The sequence below is a fragment of the Herpailurus yagouaroundi genome, unplaced genomic scaffold (assembly GCF_014898765.1).
Source record: "Herpailurus yagouaroundi ecotype Mexico unplaced genomic scaffold, PumYag 28, whole genome shotgun sequence".
Classification (NCBI taxonomy): Eukaryota; Metazoa; Chordata; class Mammalia; order Carnivora; family Felidae; genus Herpailurus; species Herpailurus yagouaroundi.
In genome coordinates, this window is record NW_024412376.1 from 152450512 (window position 1) to 152465256 (window position 14745).

The following is a 14745-nucleotide window of genomic DNA, read 5'->3' on the forward strand; positions in this document are numbered from 1 at the left end:
ACAGAGGCCTGGGAATGAAGGGGAAGCAACTGTAAATCACCTAGAATTTAGAATACAAAGGAAAAGGCCCAAAAAGGAAAACTGGATGAGGAGGCAGAGGCAGGAGGCTAAGGAGGCTGGATTCTCTTGTGGGAGGTGAGGAGTCCCCGAGGAATTTTCAGCAGCGAAGTTACGGGATCAGGGCTATGTTCCCAGAAACAAGAAGTTCACTTAACAGCTCTATAATCCAAGAATCCTGGCTGGAGCTGATGTAAACCCAAACTACAATTAAGGCATTGGAGATAAGGAAGAGATGAGTTCAAGAGATACCAAAATAAAATTGGTAGACTTACATTTCAACAAAATCTGTCATGTTTAGAAGGGGGAAGTCAACGTGGGCATCGCCAGCTATCTGGGAGCAGGGACTTTGTGGAATCAGGATGAAAGAAGAAAGCACCGCCTTCAGAGATAGCACTCAGTCAATGGAGCCAGGGGCAGAGTTCTCAGGGGAGCAAAGTGCCTCCTCAAATATACTAGGTACTTGTGCTAAACTGAGTGCACCGAGAATGTAGGCCCTGGGCCAGGAAACTCAACATGTCATCTATTGTAACTTAACCAAGAAATATCACAACCAGGAGAAGAGTAGAAGACAGCAGTAGCTGAGCATGTGGGAGACATGTGACAATGTCATGGACAGCATCTGTAACATTTCTTCCGTGGATGGCAGCTTAGGATCACCCCATGATAATCTCGTGTTAGCATTTGCAACACTTCACCAAGATTCATTCTGGTGCAGCCTTAGTTTAGCGATAATATAGAAGGCAATGGCTCCCACTCACCTAATGAAATCAAAATGAGTTTGCAAAAACTGAGTAGGGCAAAAAATACTAACGATTTCATTACTCAAAGTTACTTACATATCAGAAATGTACGATCAATTACCTATAGCATGTTGTATCCAATTTCACATGTAAATTTAGTCTGGTGTTAATGATATGGGACTGTGCACAACATTGCTATTATAGTATTTATGTAAAATGCTGGTAATTGTGATGAATGTCGATTATAATTTGGAAATTAGTTGTAATGAATATATATTATAAGTGTGTTGGTAATAATGTCTTTTCCTTTAAGAACAAACTAATGGCTGAATTAATAAATGTTAAACCAAAATCAAATTTAACACCAGACTATTGTAATTATTTTTCTTCAATTGATCAGCTACCTGGAAAGTCTCTAGACAACAGAAATGATTCAGCAACGAATGTATTTTGAGTAGCAGTGGCATTCTGGGAAGCCTAGCAGAGGCCATTCTGATTCTGTAATAAAGAGAAAAGAAGTTTTCTCCTGAATTTGCTTAAACCCAAAGGACAGAGTGAATAAGATGTGGGGGGGGGATAGCATCTGGACCTAGCTGTGAATTGGTCCAATCCTCTTTTTGCCATTCAGTGGCTGTCAGATCCCAGGCTGAGTGTTTAAACTCTCTGGACCTTGGGGCACCTGGGTGGCTCAGTTGGTTACGTGTCCACCTCTCGGCTTCAGCTCAGGTCATGGTCTCAAGGTTTGTGAGTTTGAGCCCCTCATCAGGCTCTGTGCTGACAGCGTGCAGCTGGGATTCTCTGTCTCCTTCTCTCTCTACCCATTTCCCGCTTGTGCTCTCTCTCTCTCCCTCTCTCTTTCAAGATAAATAAATATTTTTAAAATAAATAAATAAGTAAAATAAACTCTGTAGGCCTTAGTGTTCATCTCTGTCAAATACCAGCAAGCAAAGCTACTTTATAGGGGAGTATGAACATGAAAAAGTAATAATGTCAGTAAAGGGCTTGGCTTAGTGCCTGGCACCAAATTCATGCTCTATATTTATTAGATGTTAGCCATAGCCGTTATTACACAGGACATTTTTCTAACAAAGCCAATTAATTAATAATTACACTGGTCATCTTGTTAAACAATAATCATGTCATTGAACATATTCAATCAAAAGTAGACGGTTGTTCTTTCCATGATGCTACGAAAGATCGTTCCGCAGCTAATTATATGATAAGCACTTACCGGGTGTCAGTTACTATACTATTTTAAAATGGCATTAACAATAATAATAGCTGCATATAGTAGTAATAACTGACTCTTGCTTAGAACTCATTTGAGCTTATATAAGTCAGGCAACTGTGCTGGCTGTGTTACATATACTAACTTCATTTTCATAGGTATTATTATTATCTCCTTTTTTAGCATATGAGGAAAGGGGATGAACAGAGAAGTTAAGCAGCCTGCCCAAGGTCACACAGCTAGAAAGTAGGAGAGCCAGGATTCAAAATCAAGGCAGTCTGGTCCCAGAAAGCATCTCTTAGCAACTATGCTGTCCTAGCAGAGAGGTATCATGTAGATCTCCAGTCCGTCATCTGAAATCCTCAAAGCCAGCTGAGTTTTATCATTCGGAGCCTTTCAGATTTAGGTAATGCCAGGCATATACTGTTCCATATTATTTAATGTCTCCAGCAGGGTCTGCAGGGTGCTATAATCACATGTGTAATGTTTGTGCAGCGAAAATATGATAAATGATAAACATGGCAGAGACTGCTACTGACGACCAATGTCCATGTGCTTCTGATCACACCAGTAGGCCACAATCCCAGGCTGCCCTCCAAGTAGGTGGAGCCATGACTGAGATTTTATCAATGGGATATGGGTGGAAGTGACCACATTGCCTTCCTCTTTTCCCATCTGTGGGGACTATGAGGTCACATATTTCAGTTGGCTTTGCAACAAAGGGGAAGGAGCTCAGATCTCAGAATGACTGCATGGAACAGAGCCCCCTCTCCTCTTTATTTCACTGTGTGTGAGTGACAAGTGAGATGATAAGGTGCTAAGCCACTAAGATTTGGAAGTACTGATATATCTGTTAGTGTCCTCTGATTAATATGATATAGACTGATTAGGTGATGGGTACATAGATTTTTCGATGATAGGTAGATAATTAGAAATAGATTAGAAATAGTTTTATGTCAGTTCACTTCAGGTTTTGTCACCAAATGAATTTTGGCACCAAAATTTACCACCTCCTTCTGTCTTTACAATATTTTTCTTTTTTAGTTTATAAAAAAAAATTTTGGAGGGAGGAGATGAATTGCAGGTGAAAAATAAAGGGCCAGTATTACTGACCACATGGTAGAGATGAGAAACCCCAAACTCAAAGACGTTAAGTGACTTGTCCAAATTCATTAATTTCCTAAATGGCAGGACCTAGATTGGACCGCAGATCTGCCTAAGTCTCTAAAACCTATGGTTTCAACCAGGGATCAGGCCCTTTGTAAAGGGCACATAGTAAATACTTTGGCTTTGCAGGCCATACAGTCTCTATTGTATCTACTCAAGTCTGCTGTTGTAGCACAAAAGCAGACATAGAAAAGTCCTACGTAAATGGGCATAGCTATGTTCCAATAAAACTTTATTTACAAAATCAGGTGGTGAGCCTATTTGACCTCCTGGGCCATAGTTCTCCAACCCCCATTCTTAACAATTATAATAGACTACTTCTCTTGACGTACTGAGCCAGAATGTCTGCTGGATGACATCTAAGATGGCATTTTATGATCTGATTACTGAATATTATCACCAACTTTTATAATTACCAGTCAATCCATCCCATTCACAAAAATCATTGATTACTGACACAATTGTTGACTACACAATCAACCCTGAGTCTTTACCACCATTTCAATAATTACCTTCTATCGAACATTATCACCATCAGGGCAATGCAATCCTCTGAGCATGCCCCAAATGGCAAGTTTACTTGAATTATTGAGGCTGGGTTAAACGATATGTTTCCTTTGGAACAATTCTGGAATAGCTTCCTGCAGGTGACTGATGATTTGACACCAGAGATACAGTTCAAAGCTTCAAGAAAATATCATTCACTGACAATCCAATTCATACTGAATAAAATATGAGTGACACCTTCCGTAGACATTATAAGCCTAAAAAGTAATCTTTGTCATTCACAGTGATGAGAAAAAAATATTTTCCCAATATATAATTTATGGTTATAGGAAAACTTTCATTCTGGGACGAGTCATTTTGTCAAAATTAAATAGCTAGGCTCTTTTGAGATGTCAGATGTCAGTGAGAATTATGTAGGCAGTGTTACCAAGAGGTATAGAATTCTGATTTCATCACATTAAGGTTTTATCCTTCATCTCTCAACACATACACACACACTTGCACAACCTGTACACATAATTCTGTTCTTGTCTATTGCCCATTCCAGGGAGCTATTAGAAGGGGAGGGAAAGGTGGCTTCGGAAGTTTTCTTATTTCATTTATTCATTTAACAGATATTTATTGAGCATTACTATGTGCCAAACACTCTTCAGGGTGCTGGAGACACAACAATGAACAGAAGACATGAATTTTTGTCCTCATGGTGCTTATACTCTCCATTTTCATAGAATCCAACTGTTCTTTTTCATTGCCAAGTAGCATTCCAGTGTGTGTGTGTGTGTGTGTGTGTGTGTGTGTGTACACACCACATCTTCTTTATCCTTTCATCAGTTGATGGGCATTTGGGCTCTTTCCACAACTTGGCTATTGTTGACAGCACTTCTATAAACATTGGGGGACATGTACCCTATAAATCATCAATCTTGTATCTTTTGGATAAATTCCTAGTAGTGCCATTGCTGGGTAATATGGTAATTCTATTTTTAAAGTTTTGAAAAACCTTCACACTATTTTCCATAATGGCTGCACTAGTTTGCATTCCCACCAACAGTGCAAGAGTGTTCCCCTTTCTCCATATCCTTGCTAACATCTGTTTTTTCCTGAGTTGTTAATTTTAGCCACTCTGACCGGTGCGAGGTAGTATCTCAGTGTGGTTTTGATTTGTATTTCCCTGATGATGAGCGATATTGAGCACCTTTTCATGTGTCTGTTAGCCATCTAGATGTCTTCTCTGGAAAAGTGTCTATTCGTGTCTTCTGCCCATTTCTTCACAAAAGAATGCAATCTTGACATTGGCAACAATGCGGATGGAACTGGATGGTCTTCTGCTAAATGAAATGAGTCAGTCAGACAAAGACAGATATCATATGTTTTCACCCATATGTGGAATTTGAGAAACTTAACAGAAGACCATAGGGGAAAGGAAAGAAAAATGAGTTACAGACAGGGAGGCAAACCATAAGAGACTCTTAAATACAGAGAACAAACTGAGGGTTGATGGGGGAGGGGCAGGAAAAATGGGTGATGGGCACTGAGGAGGGCACTTGTTGGGATGAGCACTGGGTGTATGTAAGGGATGAATCACAGGAATCTATTCCCAAAGCCAGACTACACTGTATACACTGTATGTTAGCTAACTTGACAATAAATTATTTAAATCAATCAATCAATCAATGGTATTTTTCTTTATATTTAAAGATGACATGACTGACAGTGAATACTCTATCTTTGTGTGTACTGAAGTGGCTAAGACAAGCATGTGACTATCACAGAGATAGTACATTTGGACAAGAATAAGAAGGCAGAAGATAAACAGGTTTTATCAATAATCTTTGTTACCAGATAATAACAGTGAGCCTTTACCTTCATTCTGTAGTGTCTACCTTGCAGGCACTTGCAAGAATGAAAGTTACAAGATAGAAAGGATTAAAATAAACATCAATATTGCACAGTAAAAAAAAAAAAAAATCCAACCATTCTCATTATGAGGGTCCACCCATACCTTTGACCTGGGCACCTTTGACCTATGCAACCTTTTTGTTGATTCCCAGGGAATGTGACCAGGCTGCATGTGTCCTAACTTTTGCTGGTCACCCATCATTCTGGCCTGCTCTTTCCCTTTAGTCTTGCCTAGGCTTTCTATGGGGTACCCAGCTCTTCATGTATTTGCTTACCACTCCCTGTGGGCCCCAAGGGCGTGTCCCTTAAACCCCTCATAGCACAGGCTTTAATGTTTAATGAAACCTGGGGTAACAGAAGATGCTTATAAGACAGGCAAGAAATGCATACAATAAATATCTTTATCTAACAGACTAGAGGTCAGGTCTCGTTCTTAAAATTCATTCTTTAAATAAACTTTCTTAGTTTAGACCAGTTTACATTTACAGAAAAATTGCAAAGAAAGTACAGAGAGTTCTCGTATACCTCACACCCAGTTTCCCCTATCATTAGTGTCATACATTAAAATGGTATACTTGCTACAATTATCTAATATTGATGCATTATTAACTAAAGTCCATGCTTTCTTCAGATGACTGTAGTTTTTACCTAATGCCCTTTTCTTGTTCCACCATCCTATGTAGAATACCATATTACATTTAGCCACTATGTCCCCTTAGGCTTCTCTTGGATGTGACAATTCCTCAGACAGTTCTTATTTTTGATCACCTTGACAGTTTTGAGGAGTATGCGTCAGGTGTTTTGTAGAGTATCAGATTTCCTTGATGTTTTTTCTCATAATTAGACTGGGGATGTCTGTTCTGGGCAAAAAGTCCACAGAAGTAAAGTGCCATACTTTATCACATAAAAGCAAGAGTGCCTAGTATCGACATGAGTTATGGCTGTTGACTTCCACCTTGACCACCTGGTTGAAGTAGGGCTGGTCATTCCCTACTGTAAAGTTACTCTTTCTTTTTTAAGTTTATTTATTTATTTTGAGGGAGGGGAGGGCCAAAGGGAAAGGGAGAGAATCCCATGCAGGCTGCTTCCTATCAGCTTGGAGCCAGATGCAGGGAAGACCTGAGCTGAAGTCAAGAGTCAGACATTAAACCAACTGAGTCACCCAGGCAACCCTAAAGTTACTCTTTTTTCCCTCTTTCCAAGCCATACTCTGGAAGAAAGTTATTATGCACAGCCCATATTTTAGGATGGGGAGTTATGCTCCACTTCCTTGAGGATAGAATTTCTACATAATTTACTTGGAATTCTTCATGAGATATTTATCTCTTCTTCTCCTTTTATGAATTTATTCAATAAGTCACTTATACCAATATGGAATATTTATTTTGTATCTTGGATATTTATTTTGGATTTTGAGTTATAATCCAGTGTAACCTATTTACTTTCTTGCTCAAGTTGTTACAGTTTGGCAACTGGGAGCTTTTTCAGTTGACTCCTGTGTCCCTTCGACATACTCCCATCATTGTGATTGTTTTTCTTTCTTGTTTCTTCCATCAAGTCCTTATTTTCTGGCACTATGAGATGCTCTGGGCTCATCTTACATCTTTCCTGCCCCAGTCCTGAATTTACCTCTAACTTTAACACTCCAACCACTATGGAAGCTCCAGAAATCTCTTCTCATCTAAAAAGAACAGTCAGTTAATGTTGGTGAACCCAGTTGACATCTAGTCAGTCTCTGAGAATTGATCTCTCTCAGTCTGTTTCAGTCACTCTTGGGCTTCTGGACTCCTGGACATGTCACTCTTGGGCTTCTTAGCTGATCTTCTTAGAGCTGCTCATAGTCACACACATGTATTTGTATCCTGACACACTTGTTTTATAAAAGAAGCTAAGGCTATTTTCTAATTCATTTATGCAGCAATTTTATAGTAAGAATTATGAATTCCTGGCACCTCCAAATGTTCTACAAATGTTATTAGTAAGCAATTGAATTGCAATCCGTATGAGTCACTATTTCACATCACCCCACAATTATATCATATAGTACCAAGAGATATGACATATGTTTATATCATACTGTTCTGTATAAACACAGCCTGTTGCTTCAGTTCTAGTCCAAATGAGGCCTGGGCATTGAGTCAGAGTTCTGGGTTTGATTTTCAGCTCCCTGCTCACTGGCTGTATGCCTTGGCTCAGTCACTTGTTTTCTCTGAGTCTCTGTCTCTAATTTAAAGACAATACCTACTCCCTGTGGTTGCATGAGGCTGACATGAAATAATGCACAGAAATTTCCGAACATAATATCCCGTACATATCAATAAACTGTAGTCATTATTACTATTGAATTTCAGTGTTCCCAGGACCCAGGACTTCTACTCCTTTCCTAAGGAAATACGTCAGAATGATGGGAAATAGTTACAGAACAATGCTTACATAGCATCATTTATAATAGAGAAAAAATTAATTAATTTACATAGCCAACAATAGAAAGTATGGGTAAGTAAATTATAATATATCCATATGACAAAGCAGTGTTTCAAACTCCAGATTGCAATCATTAGTAGGTGGTAAAATTAATTTAGAGATTAATAACATGAGCATTTAAAAAATTAATAGAAGAGATATGGAAATAATTACTTTCTGGTGTGTGTGGTGTGTGTGTGTGTGTGTGTGTGTGTGTGTGTGTACTAGGTTGCCATTTAAAATACAATTATTGGGGCGCCTGGGTGGTGCAGTCGGTTAAGCGGCCGACTTCAGCCAGGTCACGATCTCGCGGTCCGTGAGTTCGAGCCCCGCGTCAGGCTCTGGGCTGATGGCTCAGAGCCTGGAGCCTGTTTCCAATTCTGTGTCTCCCTCTCTCTCTGCTCCTCCCCCATTCATGCTCTGTCTCTCTCTGTCCCCAAAAAAATAAATAAAAGTTGAAAAAAAAAAACACTTTTAAAATACAATTATTGTGATTTGGGGTCCAAAATGTTCAAAAGCCACTGTGATAGTATTATTAGATTAAACCATATGAAATTATTATTCTTGACAAATAAAACAAAAATTATCAGCAATTTCATATGGTTCCATCTAATATGTAGCTATTTAAATGATGTCACAATGAATTTTCAGTGATGTGGGAAAACCCTTGTAATTTTAAGTGAGGCATACAGAATTATATACACACTATATGACCATATCTGCTGAGGGGTGCATCAAAAAATGGAAATGTTCATTTTGAATAGGTGATAGAATTATGTGGTGATCACAATTTTCTTCAGAACAGTTTTCTATAATTTGTTACACAAATCAGGCATTATATTTATGTATACATTTGTTATATATTTATATTTATTATTTTTGGTTAAAAATTTGTTAATGGCCTTTAATGAGGCCATACCAAAGAACTTTCTTCTAACTTAATTGAATGTGTCTATCATCACCTTTGAAAATATTAAATTACCTAAATACACAATATTGTATATCAAACAAGGTAAGTGTATTATCCCTTCTGTGAGATAAAATCAGACCACAAATCTTGGAAAATTTACTTGTTATTTTTTAGACATATTGATACCTTTTATTAGCTCCAAACAAACACAAACTTTATGTAATACTTGAAATTTTGTTCCTTTAAATATTTTAAAAAGTAGCTCAACTACTATGGAAATTTAACCCCAATCAAGAGAGGTTATACTATAGAAAATAAATAACCTTTAAAATTTTCATGAAAATATAAAAGCAAGCATAAAATAGGAAATATACCAAAGACATGTATGATTTTCCGTATTGGATCTGTCACTGACTAGTTAACATTTTAAACCTGTCGTACATCATTTAATGTTGTTTTCCCAACTATAAACAGGACTGTTTGTTGCAAATACCCCCACATGCATGATCATAAGCCATGATGCTCTTTGGGCACCAGGCAGGAGGGGCAGGATGTTGGTTTGCAACCTCAGTAGTTACTCTGGTGAAATTCCAAACTGGCCCCCTGTACTCAGAGAACAAGGAGAGACTGAGGAAAGAGGCAGGCCACCCTAGAATGGTAGGTGGCAGGTGTGATAAGCAAGGAACTTACCTATGAGGCCTGTCTTGGGCAAACACAAGACAAGTAAATCTCTGTACTGCCCACCAGAATCTCAACAATTTTTATGGAGACCTTAATTGGATTCAGTCACATATACAGTCCAGATGGTCTCAATAAGATCTCACCTTCTCAAGGCTGCATACTTGAAGTGGTTCCTTGTCCAGAAATGGTGGACAGACCATCTATCACAAGGACAGGGGAGGGGTGAGAGCTTCGGATTGCCCAGGCCAGCTCGTGGGTCAACTGGTGTTTGCATCCTTTGATGACCTCCTCCAACAGAGGAAGACTAGTGTCCCTGTCATAGTAAAAAATTAATGTACTAAGCAAAAACTGGATAGATACCTAAAAGCTTACTACTGAACAAGACTGGGATATTATGAAGTCAAATCTTTATGCCCTTCTTCCTTCTTTTGCTTTGATCCTAAAAGAATGGAAAACAGAATTCAGTATCAATCATTTTCGTGCATTAGGGAACAGATGCAACCGTTTTTCACATTTGAAAGGTAATTATGCAAAGTACTCTGAGAGTTGTTTTTTTTTAAGCCTTGTGACTCCTGCTCAGCAGATTTCAATTACCATTCAGAAAAGCATGGAGCAAAAACCACATTAAGACTCATTGAGTTTCTCATTTTCCTTTTCCACAAATAAGGAATCATTCCTGTTTGAAATGACTGTTTATTGATATTCTCTTGCAAGATAGTAGAAAAGTGCTCAAGGTCCACAGCCATCTTTTAATGTAAGTAGTTTGGGGATACACAGTACTTAAAAAGAAGATGTAAATCAGGTGTCAGCCTATGAATCAGGATATTTTTGTTGACAAATAATAGAAAATCACACACTAGCAAAAACAATATGATGACTTTTGGGGCTCAAAGAAACAAAGAATCCAGAGATAGGGCTGGCTACAACTGAGGGTGCGCTCTCTTGTCATCACAAGAAGATGCCAACAGCTCCTTGGCTCCAGGCTTGTTCATGTCGAGCAGATGTGGACCGGGTTCATTTGCATGCCACCCACAGATCCCACTGCCTTGACCAAAGGGATCATCTGTGCCTTCTGACTCTGCCCAGGTCATAGCTCCATCACTAGAGCCAGAGGTGGAGAGTACTAATGTGGAATTGGATGGAGCACCAAATGGAAATTAGGGGCTTACCAGGAACACAAACAACAGAAGTCCACATGTGACTTTAAAAGTGCTTTCACTGTTGCTCTGGTCTGCTCTGTTTGGTGATAGGGCCAATGCCACCGATTTCTGTAGGCCAGTGGTTCTCAAAGTGTGGTTCCTGGACCAGCAGGATCAGCACCACTTGGAGTTTGTTAGGAATATATATTCTTGGGGCGCTTGGGTGGCTTAGTCAGTTAAGCGTCCGACTTCCGCTCAGGTCATGATCTCACGGTTCATGGGTTAGAGCCCCGCGTCTGACTCTGTGCTGACAGCCTGGAACCTGAAGCCTGATTCAGATTCTGTGTCTCCCTCTCTCTCTCTCTGCCCCTCGCCTGCTAGCACTCTGTCTTTCTCTGTCTCTCAAAAATGAATATAAACATTTTTAAAAAAATTTTAAAGAAATATATATTCTTGCACCCCAATAAATCGGAAAAACAGAGGGTGGGGCCCAGCAATCTGTGTTTTAGCAAGCCCTCCAGGTGATTTTGTAGCAAACTAAGTTTTAAGAACAATGCTCTAAGCATGTTTTCCACGACCTTGTATCCAGCCCCCTTTTCAACTAAGGGCATATAACTATTACTTTGTGATTTGAAACAACAGGTAAGATTTGTATTGACAACCATCAACCTCATCTGGCCTTTTAAACCTGTCCAGCAATCTCTCTCTGATAAGCCTACCTTCTCATGCTTGGCAGTGACTATTTTGTACCATCCCAAAAGCCAAATCTTATAGCTTGCAAGTTGTGTATTTCACATTACCTCTTAACCATAGTGTGTTGTATATTACAGGTCTATATAAATTACAACTTTCCAGGAGATAGCAAGGAAGTGTCCTGAGTGAGGTCCACCTTCTTGTAGCTTGCACGAGTCACCTTATTGTCTAGTAGCATGGCTGCCTCCTCCTTTCCTCAAACAGCTAATCTGAGGAAATCCAACCCTTTCTGCCATGTCATTCAATCCCAAGCAGATGACATCCACTAAAGCTGTCATGTGGGGACTCACTACCCATCTTCCTGCTCTTATCAGCTGCTGCATCCACAGCCTGTTCTCCTTCTTCCATGTCAACTGAAGAAATGTACCTCCTCCCTCCAGAGCTCGGACCCTCTACCTGCACTTGGATCTCTCCCCTCTTCTCAGAAGGATCAGTCCATTTCTCATGCTCCCCCCTCTCCCTCACACACATCTTTAGGAATTTTCTCTTCATAAATACTTCCCTCCAGTAATCAAAATGCTCACCTTCAAAAATCTGTCCTGTGATCCCATATTCCTGTTCATTGATACTAGCCCTTGTCCCTCTATTGTCACAGCCACCCAAGAGTTGTGAGTTTTCTACACACAATCTCCATCATTGTTTGCTTCCTCTATTCCAACAGAAAGTTCTCCCATCGGTCATTAGTGACCTCCATGCTGCTGATCCAGTGAACACTTTTCATTGCCAGCAGCATCTTAGTATCATGATTAACCATCCTTTCCAAGGAAAATGCATTCTTCACTTAACCTCTCATACTTCTTCAGCAGTTTTATTTAGCTCACTTTCCAGATCCCTTGACAGCTTCTCTTCTCTCTGCCTGCTGAATATTGAAATTCTTTGTGGCTTTCTCCTGAGTTCTCTTTTATTTTCTCATTTTAAATTTGTACCCTGAATAAAGATGTGAAATAGAGTACAGTATGCTGGTTCACACAGCATCAATTGTTGAAGACACTACATATACATATACATATACATATGTATACATATACATATATGTATACGTATATGTATATGTATATATATATATACATATGCTACACCAGTGCTACACTGTACTGTAGATTTGTAGTGAGTTTTGAAATTGGAGTTTGAGCTCTGTAACTTTATCCTTTTCCACATTGTTTTGGCTACCTGGGGCCCTTTGCAATTCCATAGGAAGTTGAAGATCAACTTTTCCAGGTTTGCAAGAAAGTCAATGGTTATTCTTGATAATTTTTTTTAATAAAATGGGAATTGTCTACCTCCTTGGCATGACTAAGCCAGTAACATGCTTAAAGGAGAAAACACTAGAAATAGTCTTATGAAATTGAGTAACAAAATAAGGATGGCTATTACTGTTGTTATATAATATTATTCCAGATATATTGTTCAATACAGTTAGAAAAAAGGAGGTAATTAAAAATGTAAAAATTAGAAAGAAGAGGTAAAGTTAATTCCATTTGCCGCTAATATGATTGTACCCATGAAAAACCCAAGAGAATCAATTGAAAAACTATCATATACAATAGAAACACTAAGTTGGTTGGCAGCATAAACAATTATTATACAGAAATCAATAGCTGTCATATGTACAAACAAATCTAATTTAGAATATGTACTAGAATAAAATACCTCACTTATAACAGCAACAGAAGGATTAAAATACCTAGAAATAACTATGACTAAGAAATATGAAAGAACAATTTGGAAAAAACAAAAAGGCCTAAAACATATCAGAGTTTAGTGTGCTAGATAATGGTCCATGAAAAATGTCTACACCCTAATTCCTGGAACTTGTAAATATGTTACCTTACATGGTGGAAGGAGCTTTGCAGGTGTGATGAAGGCTCTTGAGATGGGGAAATCATCCTGGATTATCTAAGTGGGTCTAATATAATCACAAGGGCCCTTCTAAGAGGGAATAGGAAGATCAGGGTAAGAAAGGAAAGGTATGACAAAAGGAGCAGAGACTGGACTGATGTGCTCTGAAGATGGAGGAAGGGGCCACAAGCGAAGCAATGCAGGTGGCTTCTAGATGCTAAAAAAGGCCAGGGAACAAACTGTCCCCCCACATCCCCAAGATGTGCTCCGCCATATTGGTTCCAGGCCGGTGAAACCCATTTCAGACTCCTGATCTCCAGAACTGCAAGATAATAAACATGTATTATTTTGAGTCGCTGGAGTTGTGGTAATCTGTTATAGCAGTAGCAGAACACTGATAATGTTCAGTGACAAAACTGACCGAGACAAGAGAAAGGTCTTTCATAGTCTTAATTAGGAAGACCCATCAACATGCAGCTGTATGTCAATTCTGCCAAAGCTTATCTGTAAATATACCTCAAACCCTACAAATGCCCCAACAGGTTATTCAAAAGATCTTGTGGAATATTAAGACAAACAAACAAAAAATAAAGAAAACAGCTGAAAAAGAAGACTGATTAGGAGAAAATTGCCCTAACAGCTGTTAAAATTACTAAAATGCTTTCATAATTGAACTGATGTAGTAGAGGTGTATATATAAACAAGTTTACTAATAAAATAAAATAGTAATTTCAGAAATACAAACAAATCATAAAAGATTTAAGGATATGATAACCCTTGCATCTCATATCAGTGGGTAACAAATAATAAGTGTGAAAACAGATGACTAGCTAAAAATATTGGATACATTCCAAGTGGAATAAGGGTTTAAATGTAAACAAGTAAATTTTAGAAGTACTTAGAAAAAGGCATGGGAGTATCTTTCTATACCTTCAAATGGGGAAGGCCTTTCAATATGACATAAAGCAAAGACCTAAAAGAGTGACAGATTCTAGAATATACAAATAAAAAGTTTCCTGCTTTGCAAAATTCAAAATGAGAAAAATAAAAAGAAATAGCAAACCTGGGAAACAATACTTGAAGACACATCCCAGATAAGGGATAATTTCAGTAATATGTGAAGCAAGAATTTCTATAAATCAAGACATTTGGAAAAAAAATGTTCAAATTTATTTATAATAGGATACAAATGTAAGTAATCTGAGAAATAGTTTTCTATAAAATTGAAAGCCATCATCGGGGCGCCTGGGTGGCGCAGTCGGTTAAGCGTCCGACTGCAGCTCAGGTCACGATCTCACGGTCCGTGAGTTCGAGCCCCGCGTCGGGCTCTGGGCTGATGGCTCAGAGCTTGGAGCCTGT

The 14745-nt window shown here is 38.7% G+C and overlaps 1 protein-coding gene across 6 annotated transcripts in view; it reads left to right on the forward strand.

The window, feature by feature from the left end:
- KCNIP4 (potassium voltage-gated channel interacting protein 4) overlaps positions 1–14745 on the forward strand; it is a 1166664-nt gene that overhangs the window by 1143759 nt on the left and 8160 nt on the right. The gene's annotated exons all lie outside the window — the stretch shown is intronic.